Source organism: Melanerpes formicivorus, unplaced genomic scaffold (assembly GCF_026170545.1).
Source record: "Melanerpes formicivorus ecotype bairdi unplaced genomic scaffold, bMelFor1.0.p_v2 SCAF_4, whole genome shotgun sequence".
Classification (NCBI taxonomy): domain Eukaryota; kingdom Metazoa; phylum Chordata; class Aves; order Piciformes; family Picidae; genus Melanerpes; species Melanerpes formicivorus.
Genome location: NW_027142356.1, coordinates 5,312,467 through 5,328,660, shown reverse-complemented (window position 1 = coordinate 5,328,660; position 16,194 = coordinate 5,312,467).

Below are 16,194 nucleotides of genomic sequence, written 5' to 3'. Positions count from 1 at the left end.
ATTTGTAAAGAGCTAAGGCAGGTGACAGGTGACTGTTGTTCCATTACATGGAATATATTGGCATCAGACACTGGAAATGCTGATACCTGGATTAGCAGTAAGATTTATTCAAGCAGAATAAATTTCAGGGTGCTTGGATTTTTTGGGCAAGAGTTTCAGCAGTGATATTTGCTCAGCATGGCACATTATCCAGATTCATTTAGAAAAGCAATGACTGCATATTTAACGTCTCATATATAGTGTAAAGAAGTTTTTTCGTTGTGTGTGTTGTATTCTACTATCATTTAAAGGATAACAACATAATCAGTTAATAAGCTGGAAGGTTACAGAAATAACAGGAAATTAAAGGATTTATAAGAATTATGAACTCCTTCATTCTACTGAGGTGCAGCCAAATGTCAGGCAGCTGTAGAAGTACCCTAGGGCACTGACAGCAGAGGAGGTCTGCCTCATGTGGCACTTCCAGGAGCAAGAATACATTTAGAAAATATGTAATTATTCTAGCAAGATGTTGAATACTCTCTCTAGGCAACACTAGTTGCATAGAACTGTGACTCTTCCTTCTCCCTGTCCCTCTGAGGTCCTTTTCTCGTGCAAGTATAGAGATAGTACAGCATGGGAAAGCATAATGATCTTCCTCAAAGCCATGTTAAAACTCAGGCTGGGAAGAGCATTTGGATTTCCAAAGCTCCCAATCCTAAGCTTCCTATGAGCCACCCAGCACAAAAGGGAACAGATAGATTGCCTGGCATATTTTCATCACACTGCTGCAGCCATTATTCCTATGGCAGAAAAAAAATATATCTGTGTGTTAAATATGGCAACCTTATATTAGCCTTATCACATACTGAGTACATGAATCTTCTCCCTGCTCGCTGTCCTTAATTTTCTGCTACTGTCTGCAAAATACCACTGAAAACAACTTTTTCTGTCCATCTGATTGTAGCTTGGACACTTGCCCTTTGTGCCTCAGAATGTCTGTATCACATATATACCAACTCAAGCCTTCTTTGATGTAGTGCTGTCCCTCACTCTTTTTCATGAGATCCTCAATGACCCTGTTGGCTATTGTGGTCCCTAACCTGTGTTCAGTCATGTAAAATAATGACAGCAAAGCAAAAAATAAATGAGAGATTAAGTGTTGTTGGATTATTTGTAGAAGAAAATAAAATTCCATTCAGGCTTGAATGAGTTGATGTAATTTCATGACCTGAAAACTATGTCCTCTTAAAATGCAGACTGAAGAGACTTTTTTAGGATGTGAAATCAATTGTGAAATCATCTGAGAGTGAGACAGCTTTAATTTTTTCAGCAAAATTTTTTTCAAAGCAAAAAATAAATTAGAGATTAGAATGAATGTATTTCTCTAGTATTCATAACTGATAAAGCACATGGAAGGAAAAATGTAAATTTTTTTCTTTATTTTTTACCCTTCTAAGTGATGTAACCTTTGTAGTCTATATGTGGTCTGTAGATTATACACTTCATGGCTTGTCCCCAGTCTTGCAACAGGTTTTTAATTCATACACAGAGCACACCAACCCAAACCCCTGACCTAGTTAAGCAGTTTAAAATAAAGGCTGAAAGACAGCAACTCATGAGCAGATTGCTCAGAGCCACATCCAGCCTGGCTGCAAAAACCTCCAGGGATGAGGCTTCCACCACCTTCCTGGGCAACCTGTGCCAGTGTCTCACCACCCTCATAGGGAAGAACTTCTTCCTAACATCCAATCTGAATCTACCCACTTCTATTTTTGTTCCATTCCTCCTAGTCCTATCATTACCTGACATCCTAAAAAGTCCCTCACCACCTTCCCTGTAGGCCTCCTTCAGATACTGGAAGGCCCAATAAGGTCTCCCCAGAGCCTTCTCTTCTCCAAACTGAACAGCCCCTACTCTTCCAGTCTGTCCTCATAGCAGAGGAGCTCCAGCCCTCTGATCATCCTTGTGGCCCTTCTCTGCACACATTCCATCATGTCCAGATCTTTCATGTTCTTGTTTTGGCTACAAATGAATTGAGTTTTGGACATCTGTTACTTTCTTGTCCTGGGTAAAGTGCTTGCTGTGGTTCTATGAATCATGATTTTACAAAGGTGGAAGAGTGACATTTCTAGCATCCTTCTTCTGCTCCCTGGCTCTCTACAGATAAGGTTATTCAGCTTGCACGTTTCGCAGGCTGTCCTGGCCATTCCCCTGTTCAATACAAATATCTGTGCCTGAGGTTTTCCTGTCTGTGGTCTAAAAACTCTGATAACAAAACTCTGTTTGTTAAGACTTTTGAACCAGGGCAACCTTCTGAGAGCACCACAGGAAAGGAATTTATGACACAGCAGACTTCTTAATTGAGACATCTGTCATCTTTTAGCTCCTATTTGTTGCTTTTTACTGCAGCCCATACCACTTTACACTTGGGCTTGAAGTGGATGCCAGATTTTTTAATGTATATTTTATATGATGTAATGTACTCCAACTTTCACATCTCTGCAGAGTTTGACCCTCAGGCATCTTAAAAGTACTGAGACTCATGAATGGGGAATATTGCACATGTGGGAAATATTAGTTTTTTATTAGAAGGAAATAGCCATAATTACTGCTTTAGCTATCTTGTTAATTCCCTTCTAAAACTCAAAGTGATAAATATGGCAATTTCAAGGTGTTTAAAATCTAAATGAGAGTGTTATAAGAATTTAAATGGTAAAATATTTCAGGGGAAAAAATGCATGCAGATAAACAGAACAATTGTCTGCTAATTTGTATCTAGAGACTTCTGAATAGCTTGCAATCTTAACCTCATTTTGACAGAGCTGCTTTCCTTGCTACTTTCTTGTTAAATGTGCTTGAATCTCAGACAACTTCACACTTATTTTCCTTGCTGCTCTCTAAACCTGTTGGGCTCATAAATTTTGTGCCAAATATTAAGTACAATAATTAATTTTAGCCTTTGACTGTCTTTTTAAGCTCTAGAGTTTTGAAGATTTAATTTAATCTCAAAATGTTTATCAGATGACATCTTGGATAAAACCTCCTCTGATGGCTACTTTATTTTTCCACCTTCAGTATTTAGGAGCTTAAGATAAGAAGGAACCATGAAGTGCTTAGATTTGTTGTATAAAGGTTTTATAGCAAATAACTATAGGTTGCTCTTGATATTACTAATTACTATAGCAGTTAAAAGTTTTATCAGTCCCTTTTTTCTTGTTTCTGATCTGTATTTCTACAGAGATGGTATTTAGGAAAGCTAAGTTGCTCTCTGCAGTTTCCTTCCTGCTGCATTTTGACATAAATCACACATATAGTGCCCTATGACTTTGATGCTTCTGTTTTCCACTGGATCAGACTGCCAGGATGCCTGCCATGTATAATCAGTGATGTATTTCTTATAACTGACTACTTAAGGAACTTTATTCTGTAACTTATATACAAGTTCTCCAAATCCCTGGAGAGATTTAACACTTTTATGGGACTTAAATGCCATAAAAGAGAGGGTAAGTCTAACTGTGGAACTGTTAATCTTTCTATCCAGGAAAAAAGGTGAAGTCTGCAGTATTTCTCTATGTTATCTTTGTTGCCCAACATAGTGTGATATAATAACCGTTTTCCTCTCAATAGGTCTTATTTTGGAGGGGGGGAGGAGGGCAGGGAAGTTAAATGGTCTCTATTTTCTCTTGACCTGATCTATAGAATTAGGTTAGGCAATTTTGCCTTTTTCTTGTCTGTACTGTCCTTCCTAGGGAGGTCTGAAAATCCCTGAACTAGCAAATCCTTTTTCTTTATCTGGGATAGAGCTACATTGGTGCTTTTCAATCTCTCTGAAATCCTAAAGGTCTAAAAGACCTCTATAGGGCACGGAAAGGAGGAAAAGGTCATCACCGTGTAACTGAAAGTTGTAAGAATATCTATAACACATTTCAAGTTTATAGTCTGAGATATCAATTAGTAATTGGGCTCTACTGCCTCTGATCAACCACTCTTGTCAGATAAAGCCATGAGCAAACCATTTCAGAAACTTGCTTTCTGAGACTTTTAGAATTAGTTGGTTGTCATCATAACCAAAGTCTGATGACTGTAATGGATTATTGTTAGCACAGTAGCCTGTGTTGATCTGACCTTAATTCCTCTTAGTGTTTAACCTTGTTTAAACTTGACTATCATCTAATTTAGCATATGAAAGCCCAGTAAATTTGTGCTACAGAAGCAGAAAATCTCAAAACAACAGAGCAAAATGTAAAGGAATAAAATGTTTTATTATTTCCAAAGCAATTAATAGAAACTTATTATGTCTAAAGCAATTATTAGAAGAAAGCTGTTAAATTTGCTATTTATGTAATTCTTAAGTTCCTGGAAATCTCATTTGCTCCTTTCTGATTATTCTAGCAATTGAACAGAAGCCCTTTCTTGCCCTTAAGGAACAGAATATTCCATTGAAGTAGAAATTCTGTACATTAGCCATCATAACTTAAAGATTTATGTCAAAATATAAATTACATGTACACTGAATTTCTCATTTCTTGACCTTAACCACAAAGTTTTCCTTTTAGTAGTTTAAATATTTTAAAGAATGCTTGGTTAGTGTAAGAATACTTACTGCAAGTGATTTTTTATATTAGAAGAATCATAGAATTGTCAGGGTTGGAAGGGACCTCAAGGATCATCCAGTTCCAATGCCCCTGCCATGGGCAGGGACACCTCACACTACATCAGATTGCTCAGAGCCACATCCATCCTGCCCTTAAAAACCTCCAGGGATGAGGCTTCTACCACCTCCCTTTGCAACCTGTTCCAGTGTCTCACCACCCTTACAGTGAAGAGCTTCTTCCAGACATTCAATCTGAATCCATCCACTTGTAAGTTTTTTTTCCATTCCCCCTAGTTCTATCACTACCTAACACCCTAAAAAGTGCCTCCCCAGCTTTCTTGTAGGTCCCCTTCAGATACTGGAAAGCCACAGTAAGGTCTCTTCAGGGCCTTCTCTTCTGCAGACTGAATAGCCTCAACTCTCTCAGTCTGTCCTCATAGGGGAGGAGCTCCAGCCCTCTGCTCATGCTTGTGGCCCTTCTCTGGACACCTTCCAGCACATCCAGATCTTTCCTGTAAGAGGGGCTCCAGAACTGGACACAGTACTCTAGGTGGGGTCTCACCAGAGTGGAGTAGAGGAGGAGAATCACCTTTCTTGACCTGCTGTCTATGCTTCTCTTGATGCAGCCCACAATATAGTTCTGTTTGGGCTGCAATTTTTCAATTAAATTATTATTTGTCTACAGAATAATGACATCTCTTAGTAAGAACTACTTTAGGAAATCTCCAAAGATTACCTTCTGAAAAAAAAAAAAAAAAGGTTTATATAGTTTGATTTTTACAGTTCTCTGTACTGCAGCTGCTTGCTTTCCTGAAATGTGTGATGTAAAACTCCTAATCTCAGAATTTTCAAGATGCTTTTTCAGAGAATCTCAATGTATTTTAATTTTTGCTGTTCAAAATACAACTTCATCCTTTCTCAGGAAGAATTCCTGCTTTTTAGCTCAAGGAGTGTGTCTTGGTCTGGAGAGGGAAAGAGACTCAAGTTCTTTTGAATATTCCCATGTTGTGAAATTAGAGGCACAAACGAGACCAAAATATCAACAGCTAGACTTTTTATTAGATAAATAAAGTGGATGGATCAGAAGGGGAGAGAGAGAGAGAACAGAGAGAGAGAAGAGGAAAGGAATTATATTACCACACCCCTCACCCCCCCGCCCCGAGACAGTTTGAGTCTGTGGAGGAAAGGTGCTGCAGGAGATACTGGGTCTGTAGAGAAAGGGTGCTGAGGCTTTGGCTGGAGAAGAGAGGTAGTCCTCTGGGCAGCCTTTTCAGCTCCATGAGTTGCAGCAGGCGGAACTTAGGACACGGAGAGAAGGTTCAGTCTGCTTCTTCCAGGCTCCGTGGCCTCTTTTCTTTGGAGCAGCATTGTCCCGGGCTTTTCCTTCTCTCGTGCTTTCCTCCTCAGCGGCATGGTCCTCCTTCTGTGTTTTCCTTCATCTCCGTTTTTCTTCTGCCAAGCCAGTAGTTGCTCAAGTCTTTTATACAGTTTTTAGTCCTTAGGTATGTGTCCAAATATTGTCTCTGAAGAATTCAGGGGCCAGGAAATCATCCTTAGGTAAGTATCCAGGTACCGTTCCTCAGGAAATCTTTCTGTGCGTTCCTGTGTGTTTGGGCAGGGGTCTGGATGGAGCCTCCACCTCCTCCCTCTCCATCTACCTGCCCCCACACTCATTACACATCAGGAAACAGGTGGTGAATGCATTGTCTTACCCTTTCCAGGGTACTTGATGGGTGGAGATTATCTTGTCTTATGCATATTCCCAAAGGTGGCCTTGGTCTGTTGTTGTGAGCTCAGCTGTGGTCCAGTGAGTGATGTTATCTTTGCACCTTCCAAGAGTAGTTCCAGTGGCTCTGCCCACCACACATCAGCTATTGTCTGAGCAAGCAGCATGTGATTTTATCTTTGTCAAGTCACACCAGGAGAGACAAGCTTTTAGTGTCTCACAGAGTGTGTGATTATGTACCAAACATGTGACTTGTGGGGAGAATTTTGACTCCTCGGCAATCATCAAGTTCTAATTTGTAGACTTGGGAGTGAATATTTCCTGAGCTGCTGCCAAGTGACAGAGGAGAGAATCCTCAGGAAAGTTTATAGGTCTATAATTTTCCATAGAACATGCCTTTAAGTTAACTTCTGAATTTCAGAGTCTGGGAAGAGACCACAAGTGTCTTGGTCATGCAGATTCAGGGACAATTAATATTTTTCTCCTTAGTTCACAGATTATTTTTTCTGGCTCTCTGTCTTATTAAGGCCTTTTACTATTGAGAGAGGAGCAAGGTAATGCAGAATGCATGTGTATTCAGGTGTAAAGTGTTTTCAATAGCCTAAAAGTAATAAAATATAATTTTCTCTTTTAGTTCCTAGTTCATAATACTAAATGGTTTAGAAAATTGTATTAGGTAATTTTCTCTAGTGCATTTGATGTAAATTGCACTAATATTGTGGAGTGCTTTTGTTTAATGTATTCTTTGTAAGTTAGACAGGTGCAGGTTTCTGAAGGATGGAATTAGGGGAAGCTCATTCTGATGAACAAACAGAATGGTGGTCACAGTCACCTTGGTTAATACTTTGTACTAGTGGTGCCAAGCCAGGTAACTTCATCATTCCTTGTATGTCTTGTTTTGCTTGTCCATGTGTTGAAGGAAATTTCTTCAGTTATTTAAGTATCATCTAACAGTTTGTTTTCCTTGAAACTCACAAAATTGCTATGATTATCCAGTGTCATGGTTTGACCATTCAGTGGATAAAGAGCTGGCTTGACAGCCAGTGGCTGTCAATTGGTCCATGTCCAAGTGGAGTCCCTCAGGGATCAGTCCTGGGACCAGGCTTGTTCAGTGTCTTTGTCGGTGCCATGGACAGTGGCATTGAGTGCACCCTCAGCAGGTTTGCTGATGACACCAAGCTGTGTGGTGCAGCAGACACGCTGGAGGGAAGGGAGGCCATCCAGAGGGACCTTGACAGGCTTGAGAGGAGAGCCCATGACAACCTCATGAGGTTCAGCAAGACCAAGTGCAAGGTCCTGCATCTGGGTCAGGGCAATCCCAAGGACCAATATAGGCTGGGCAGGGACTGACTTAAGAGCAGACCTGAAGAAAAGGCCTTGAGGATGCTGGTGGATGAGTAGCTCAACATGAGCCACCAGTGTGCACTTGCAGCCCAGAAAGCCAATCACATCCTGGGCTGCACCAAGAGTAGCATAGCCAGCAGGTCAAGGAAGGTGATTCTCCCCATCTACTCCACTCTGGTGAGACCCTACCTGGAGCACTGTGTCCAGTTCTGGAGCCCCTATTACAAGAGGGATCTGGATGTGCTGGAACATGTCCAGAGAAGGGCCATGAGGATGATCAGAGGGCTGGAACTCCTCTGCTATGAGGAAAGACTGAGGGAGTTGGGGCTGCTCCTCCCCCTGCTTCCCTCCTGCTCTGGCTCCCTTATCTCCTGTTTGGTATGGGGGAAGGGTTTTTTTGGCCTTGACGCCTGCCAGCAGCCTAGGCGAAGCTCATTTTGAGCTGTGTCATTTCTGACCTGGGGGGGGCAGTAGCAGGGAAGTATGGGGCAGGGTGGGGCACTTGGGCCTGGGATTTTTGGCTTGGTTTGGTGGAGGTTGTATGAAGCTTTGACCTAAAGAGGTTCTTGGGTAACCATGGCCTATGGATTTCTTTGTATTTTATATGCTTTGCACTGTAGTTTGTAGTTCTGAATAGCATTTCCATTTAAGCTTTTAAATTCTGCCCAGGCTGGGGAGGGATCTGGAGCACAGCCCTGTGAGGAGAGGCTGAGAGAGCTGGAGTTGTTTAGCCTGGAGAAGAGGAGGCTCAGGGGAGACCTCATTGCTCTCTGCAATTACCTGAAAGGAGGTTGTAGCCAGGTAGGGGTTGGTCTCTTCTCCCAGGCAACCAGCACCAGAACAAGAGGACACAGTCTCAAGCTTTGCCAGGGGAGGTTTAGGCTTGAGGTGAGGAGAAAGTTCTTCCCAGAAAGAGTAATTGGCCATTGGAATGTGCTGCCCAGGGAGGTGGTGGAGTCACTGCCCCTGGAGGTGTTAAAAAACGGTTTGGATGTGGCACTTGAAGCCATGGTTTAGTTGTCATAGTTGTCATGAGGTGTTGGGTGATAGGTTGGGCTTGATGATCTCTGAGGTCTTTTCTAACCTGGTTGATTCTATGATTCTATGTGTGAAGGTTTTTTCTACTTTGAGAAGAGTCAGAAAGACTTGTCTTGTGTTTGCAGTGATCTTTGCATTTTCTACCAGATGACTTTTACAGTGATTCATTAACTGCACCTTAATTCATAAATCATTCCTTCTGTGTTCCAAAGTAGTGATATGCATGTTCATAAGGGACTAGAAGAAACAGAGGAGTTGTTCAATTACTGGTACAGAAAGAAGAAATATTCATGAGAAAGCAGCAAATAATCACAGTGACACTGCACTAGCCCTACATCTGTAATTCATTATGTTTCTAAATTATTGCAAGGCAAGGTTGTAAAAAAACTGGCTGAAAAAGATTATTAATATACATCAGTAGGTACAACCTGAATGCCAAAGAGTGGTAAGGAGTACATTCTGGCCAAAACACAACAAAGAAGCACCATATAGATTATGCAGAAAAGCTAATTGCAGAATTGAACACACTTCAGTTTGGTTTTTTTCTTTAAGAGTAGTTCAGGGCTGCTCTGCATATGACCTTTTTAAACACTATTGATGTAAAGTCAGCTCTGAGTTCATGAAGCATTTGCTGAAGGCAGCTGATGATTTATGCATGTCCTGTTTGCTTCATTAAGCATTTTTGATGCGTGTTTATGAAGAGAGAATGCTGGACTAGATGGACCACTGATGTGCTTTATTATGGCAATTACATTCTTCATTTGCCTTCTACATAACTGCTTTTTACTCACAGTTTCCATTTATTCAAAAAATACCTCTCCATTTGATACAAGCTATTAAGTTCAGTTCTTTTTCTTTAACTGGTTTACTAATTTTTACTCTTTGTGACAGCAGAACCAGTTTTTCCTGGAGAGTACAATTACATTCTGGGGGGGAAAAAAGGCTCTTTAATAGATCTTCACATTCTGTGCTTATTATCTGTAGATGGCTTTCAGCATGAAATTTGACCAGATTGATAACAAGTCTGACAAAATCTGGTATTGTCTACCAGGATGCCATTCTGAACTCAGAGTTATTTGTGCAAATATCAGCTCTTACTTCTTACCAATCCTGAATTTTCTGGTTTTGAAAAACTTTTTTTTCATCCCCCCCCAGTCACCCCCCCAGTATTTCAGTATTTTTAATTCATTTCCTGTAACATATATTAATTAGTCTAACAAAATAAGGAGTCTTGTTTTCTTAGTTCTCCAGAACATTCTTATGGTTCAATTTGCTTGAGGTTCCTGCAGTTCATAGAATCATAGAATTTTTAGGGTTGGAAGGGACCACAAGGATCATCCAGTTCCAATACCCCTGCCATGGGCAGGGACACCTCACACTACAGCAGGTTGCTCACAGCCACATCCAGCCTGGCCTTAAAAACCTCCAGGGATGAGGCTTCCACCACCTCCCTGGGCAACCTGTGTCAGTGTCTCACCACCCTCATGGGGAAGAACTTCTTCCTAACATCCAATCTGAATCTACCCATTTCTAGTTTTATACCATTCCCCTAATCCTCTCACTACCTGACACCAACTTTCTTGTAGGCTGTCTTCCAGGACTGGGAGGCCACAATAAGGTCTCTTCAAAGCCTTATCTTCTCCAGACTGAACCCCAACTCTCTCAGCCTATACCCGTAGGAGAAGTGCTCCAGCCCTCTGATCATCCTTGTGGTCCTTCTCTGGACATGTTCAAGCATGTCCACATCTGTCTTGTTACATGAGGGGGGAAAAACCCAATATAATGATGAGATGAAAAAAATTGCCTAGGTTTTGGTTTAGATTCCCCCCCCCCCCCCTTTGCTATATTTAATATTTATGAGCTTTTCCTGTATCCTCAGCTGTTGGAGAATGATGTGTATTTTATATTCATAACTTCCAAGCAAATATTTACTTTTCTTGGAAAGCGTAGTCATCAAATGAAAATATTTTGTCTTAGAGTTTGAGGGATTTTTCTAGACTGTCAGGTTTTTTTTTCCCCTCTCTGAAAGATAACTTCTATACTGGGTCATTGTTCTGGTGTTTCTTTCTGTGCAGATGTTGAGTACTCCATGTAGGAATGAATGTATCTATCTACTATTCCTGCTTGAGTAGACTTTTATTTATTTTTGTGCTATTTTATGCTCTTTCTTTACCAAAAAATGACATTGAGGAGAAAATGTTTTGATTTGGCAGTGGGGTGACTCCTGAGGCACAGGATGGCTGCATCATTCTCCCCTACCCTTAATAAAAAGCTCTAATGTGGCTGTCAACTGCTTGTAACCATTCTCACACAGTCTCACCTTGAAGACTGTGCATATGTGGGGGACAGCAGTTTTTCAGTACAAGGGTGGTGAGACTTTGCAATAGCCTGCCCAGGGAGGTTGTGGATGCCTCCTACCTGGGGGTGTTCAAGGCGAGGTTCACAGTATCACAGTATCACAGTATCGCTTAGGTTGGAAAGGACCTCGAGGATCATCGAGTCCAACCTATCAACACAGACCCCATGCCTAGACCATGGCACCAAGTGCCATGTCCAATCTCCTCGTGAACGCCTCCAGGGTCGACGACTCATCCACCTCCCTGGGCAACCCGTTCCAATGACCAATGACTCGCTCGGTGAAGAACTTCCTCCTCACCTCGAGTCTAAACCTCCCCTGGCGCAGCTTGAGGTTGGATGAAGCCTTGAAAAGCTGAGTTTATTTGAGAGGCATCTCTGCCCATGGTGGAGAGGTTGGAGTAGATGATCTCTAAGGTCACTTCCAACCTGAGCCATTACATTATGTTACATTAAATAAAAATTAATTTGCAGATTTGTGTTTATGTTTCATATCTGAACCATTTCTTTTACAGATGAAGAGACTGACTGCTGTCTACACTTGTATACAACAGGGCATCCTGATTAGATTTTAACGGAGTAAATGGTAAGTTCAAAATTGCTTTCTATCATTTCATTAGGTAACTGCAGCACCTACATTATGTGGGAGATGGTTTTTTGGGTAGCAGCTTGTGGTAGTTTTGGGCTATGCCTTTAAACATTTTTTCACAGATCTTGAGCAGAAAAGTAGTAAAATGCAAATAAATCACTATTGGGTGTAAAAAGGAAAATGACAATGCTAAACAATCCCACTGAAGAGAGATCTACCATAAGATTGGTTGTACCAAAACAATTCCCTTCTCTTCTCACTTCTTTGCTCTGGAGAGATACCAACTTGCTTCTGTTTGACCTTGGCTATATTGTTTTGGGATTAACTTCTCTGCTTTCTGTCTCTTCTCCCTTTTATACTGGGGGGTCAGGGGAAGGTAGGGAAAGAGAAGCTAGTAGCTTCCCCTGGTCTTTGACCAGGGTGGTTCTTGTGCTGTTTGTTAATTGTAAACACCTGTAAATATTGTAAAACCTGGATATTTTGTACATATTCATTGCATTCCATTGTAGATTGTGGTTTTGCCTGTAAATACAGCTTGCATTTGCTTCCAACTGGGCTGGTCTGGCAAAGTTAATGTTGGGGGGGGAAATTTCAACCCACCACTCATCTCTATTAGGTAATAATACATCAGATGTTGTCACACGTCAGAGGTCAAGTAGTCTGCGAAATAGGGATTGACATGCAAATCTCCTTGAGAGTTAGCATGAGGTACTGTTGTACTTTCCATACCATGAGGGAGACATATGGAGCACTGAACCTTCAACTTTGTCAGATAGCTTTCATTTGTAATTTCCACAATTTCTTTGGATTTCTTGGGCAGTTTTCGTAGGTGTTATGATACTGCTTCTACTCAGTGCTCAGAGGAATCCATGTAAGAGTTATTATGTTCATGGGACAGCTTGGCAGGCCTGTCAAAATTTTCACCTGAAAAATTCAAGGGGATGGTGGTTTATAATAGCTTCCCCTCAGCTGTGCTTCACTGGTAGTTAATCTGGAAGGGAAAATGTACTTTTTAATTCACAGGATACTTTCTCCACCAAATTTCAAAATGTACTGTGACTAATGACATCATGTGAACTTCTTAAAAAAAATAAGTGGAACCTTTCAAATGAATGTGAAGCAATCTCTCTTTCAGTCTCCCCAGAAATATTTTTCTGACAGGAGAAACTCTTTATGACTTGGCAGAGTGGAATATATAAATTACACAGTGATGTTTATGATGTACTCAGGAAGGTGAGGCTGATGACTTGGATGTTGTACTATGCACTCCATGGGATTTTGCACATTTTGGCAAAATGATTTGACTTCCTAACAACCTGTAATTTATTACTATTTTTTTCCCTCCTCTGTAACTAGGCACTGGCTTTCACGAAGATTTATCAGGCTATAAATACTAATTTTTTAAAATCTATTTTCTTCCAGGATTGTAAATAGAGGTTTGCTTCTTAAAAGCCAGTAACACGGATTTTAGCAGAATTGTAGCTTCTATATAATAATGCTGTCATGCTTTCAATTTACCATATGCCTGATGATTTCTTCAATATCAGAACTGGTAATTAGGTTCGTGTAAATGGAAAATAGGGAGTGTCTTGTGAAGCTCCTTGGGAGTCAGCGTCGAGGCTCTGTGCACCCCCGTGCCATGATGTGCATCCACAAGCAGGAAAGTGTATAATGTTACTTTGGCAGTCAGCTATCATATACAGTACAAAATGGTCTTAATAATGTAATAGTAAACTTCTAACACCTCCTAGTAGGTACTAAAGGTTCTTTTTCATACCATTTCACTATTTTATAGACTCCTGAAAATGGTTAGATGTTTTCAGCCACGGAAAACTTTGTAACTTGGAAAGTTATGCCTTTACTTGCTGGCCTCATGTTATGGTTTGAGGCTGGATGCCTGTAAGAACCATAGAGAAGTCTTTCAGGAGGACTAGACAGTCTGAAAGATGCACACCAGAAGGTGTAATCCTTTGTTATTTCATTCCCAGAATGCCTGCATCTCCTCTTTATAAGGGAACTGCAAAAGCTGTCCGGTCCTTCCTTCTCCTCTCCCTGCTGCCTCCTTGACATGGGCTCCCTTATCTTTGCAGTGAGGGGGAGTGGGGCCTGGAGCTGGCAAGTTAAATTTTAAGCTGTGTCACTCAGGTTTGGCATGGGGTGGGAAAGAGAGAGACATGAGGGGGTCATTGGAGCCTGGTTTGGAGGGAGGTTTGTGGAAAGCTTTGGCCTAAGGAGGTTTTGTTTTTTTTGAGAACCATGGCTGAGGCAGACTATGAATTTGTATTTTCTATATCTGCTTTTGTACTGTGCTATGTAGTTATGAATAGTAACTTCCATTTTAACTTCTAATTCGTACCAGTCTGATGTGGAGCATTTTCTTTACTCCTTTTGGAAGGGGTACAGAGCATCTGCCTCGTTCCTCAAAATGAAGACACCTATGTATTGGTATATGCCTTTAAAGCAGGCCTATACATTTCTAAAGATAGGGGAGGTTTAGGCTGGAGGTTAGGAAGAAATTCTACACAGAGAGAGTGATTGCCCATTGGAATGGGCTGCCCAGGGAGGTGGTGGAGTCACCATCACTGGAGGTGTTCAGGAGGAGACTTGATAGGGTGCTTGGTTGCATGGTTTAGTTGATTAGGTGGCGTTGGATGATAGGTTGGACGTGATGATCTTGAAGGTTGCTTCCAACCTGGTTTATTCTATTCTCTTCTATTCTATATTTTGTGTCACTCTACTGTGTTCCACAGGTAATGGAATAACTAATTCTGAGCTGCATTTGGGTATTCTAGGGAAAACATGTTGGAATATCTTTCAGGGAGGAAATGGAAGTAATTATGTTATTGAATTAACAAATCCTACAGTCCAACCGGAGTATTTTCTGTCCTGAATTTGTCATTAATTTCATTTTTCATTAATGTCAGTAATTTGTAGCCCAAAACTGTGATTGAAATGTCTTTTTTCTACGTATGCTAAATTGCTTTCTTGATTTGAAAGCTGGGTGGGGTGGGGTGTGTGTGCGTGTTTTGTTTGTTTGCTCTTTGCTCTGTTTTTCTTTTGTTTTCTAGCCATAATTAATTAAAAGCATTCCTTTAATAAGAGTATTACTGTAACATGAATATGGGGAATAGAAAACTGAGGAAGCTTCAGTTTCATTATGCCAAAAGACCTTTTATTACACCTAGAATTTCTTAATTCCACATTTAGAAATCTCATTAACCGTATCATTTGCTTTCTCTTACGAAGAACCACTTCCTGCAGTGTTTGCTCTGAAGTTCCCACATATTAAAGAGATATTTAATAAGATAATATTAAAGATAAGATAATATTAAAGATATTTTTATCAAAGGACAGATAAGAAATATCTACTGGTTTTTTTTAATTTTTATTTTATGCTTTGGGCTTTCTCCAAATAAAGTATGTTCTGTTTAAAACTTCAAAGCCCAATCTTTTCTGAATGTACCAGAAAACTTTTCTAATGGGTGCAACAAGAAATTAAAGTTGGTCTGTGCCAGAAGGGACATTTTATCTTGCATATATTCAAGGTGTTAAGTTGCATTTTTCATCTTACACTTCCATTAATATCATGGCAGTGAAAAATGAAAGCGGTAGGAATATGTAAGCCTCACAAAATACTACAGAATAAACTTTATGTATTTATTACAATAAACCAAACAAGGTTGGAAGAGACCTTCAAGATCATCGTGTCCAACCCATCAACCAATCCAACCCACCCAAACAGCTAACCCATGGCACCAAGCACCCCGTCAAGTCTCCTTCTGAATACCTTCAATGACGACGACTCCACCACCTCCCCGGGCAACCCATTCCATAGCGCAATCACTCTTTCTGTATAGAACTTCTTCCTAACATCCAACCTGAACCTCCCCTGGCGCAGCCTGAGACTGTGTCCTCTTGTTCTGGTACTGGGTGCCTGGGAGAAGAGACCATCATCCGCCTGTCTACAACCTCCCTTCAGGTAGTTGTAGAGAGTGATAAGGTCACCCCTGACTCTCCTCTTCTCCAGGCTAAGCAACCCCAGCTCCCTCAGCCTCTCCTCATAGGGCTTGTGTTCCAAGCCCCTCACTAACTTTGTTGCCCTTCTCTGGACTCGTTCCAGCAAGTCAACATCCTTCCTAAACTGAGGGGCCCAGAACTGGACACAGTACTCGAGGGGTGGCCTAACCAGCGCAGTGTACAGGGGCAGAATGACCTCCCTGCTCCTGCTGGCCACCTGTTCATATCTTCCATATCAACTTACAAACAATTGCTAGTGGAAACAATGCCTTGTAAATGTGGTGTTTATAAGAGGCACACTTAACAGAAGAATTCAGAATGGGTGAAATTTAATTCTATGAAAGGAACCAGCTGAAGTGTTTCAGATTACTTAAAGCTCAATTGAACCCTGTTATGAGAGCCTGAGTGGAATTATATGTGAATTTTATTCAGTACTATTTTACTAGTTGATTAACTAGTGATATACTCTAATTGTCAGGTCCAGTATGGAAAAACTGTGTTGATGATCTTAAAAATTAAAAAAATTAAAAAGCCTATCAAGTAATTAGG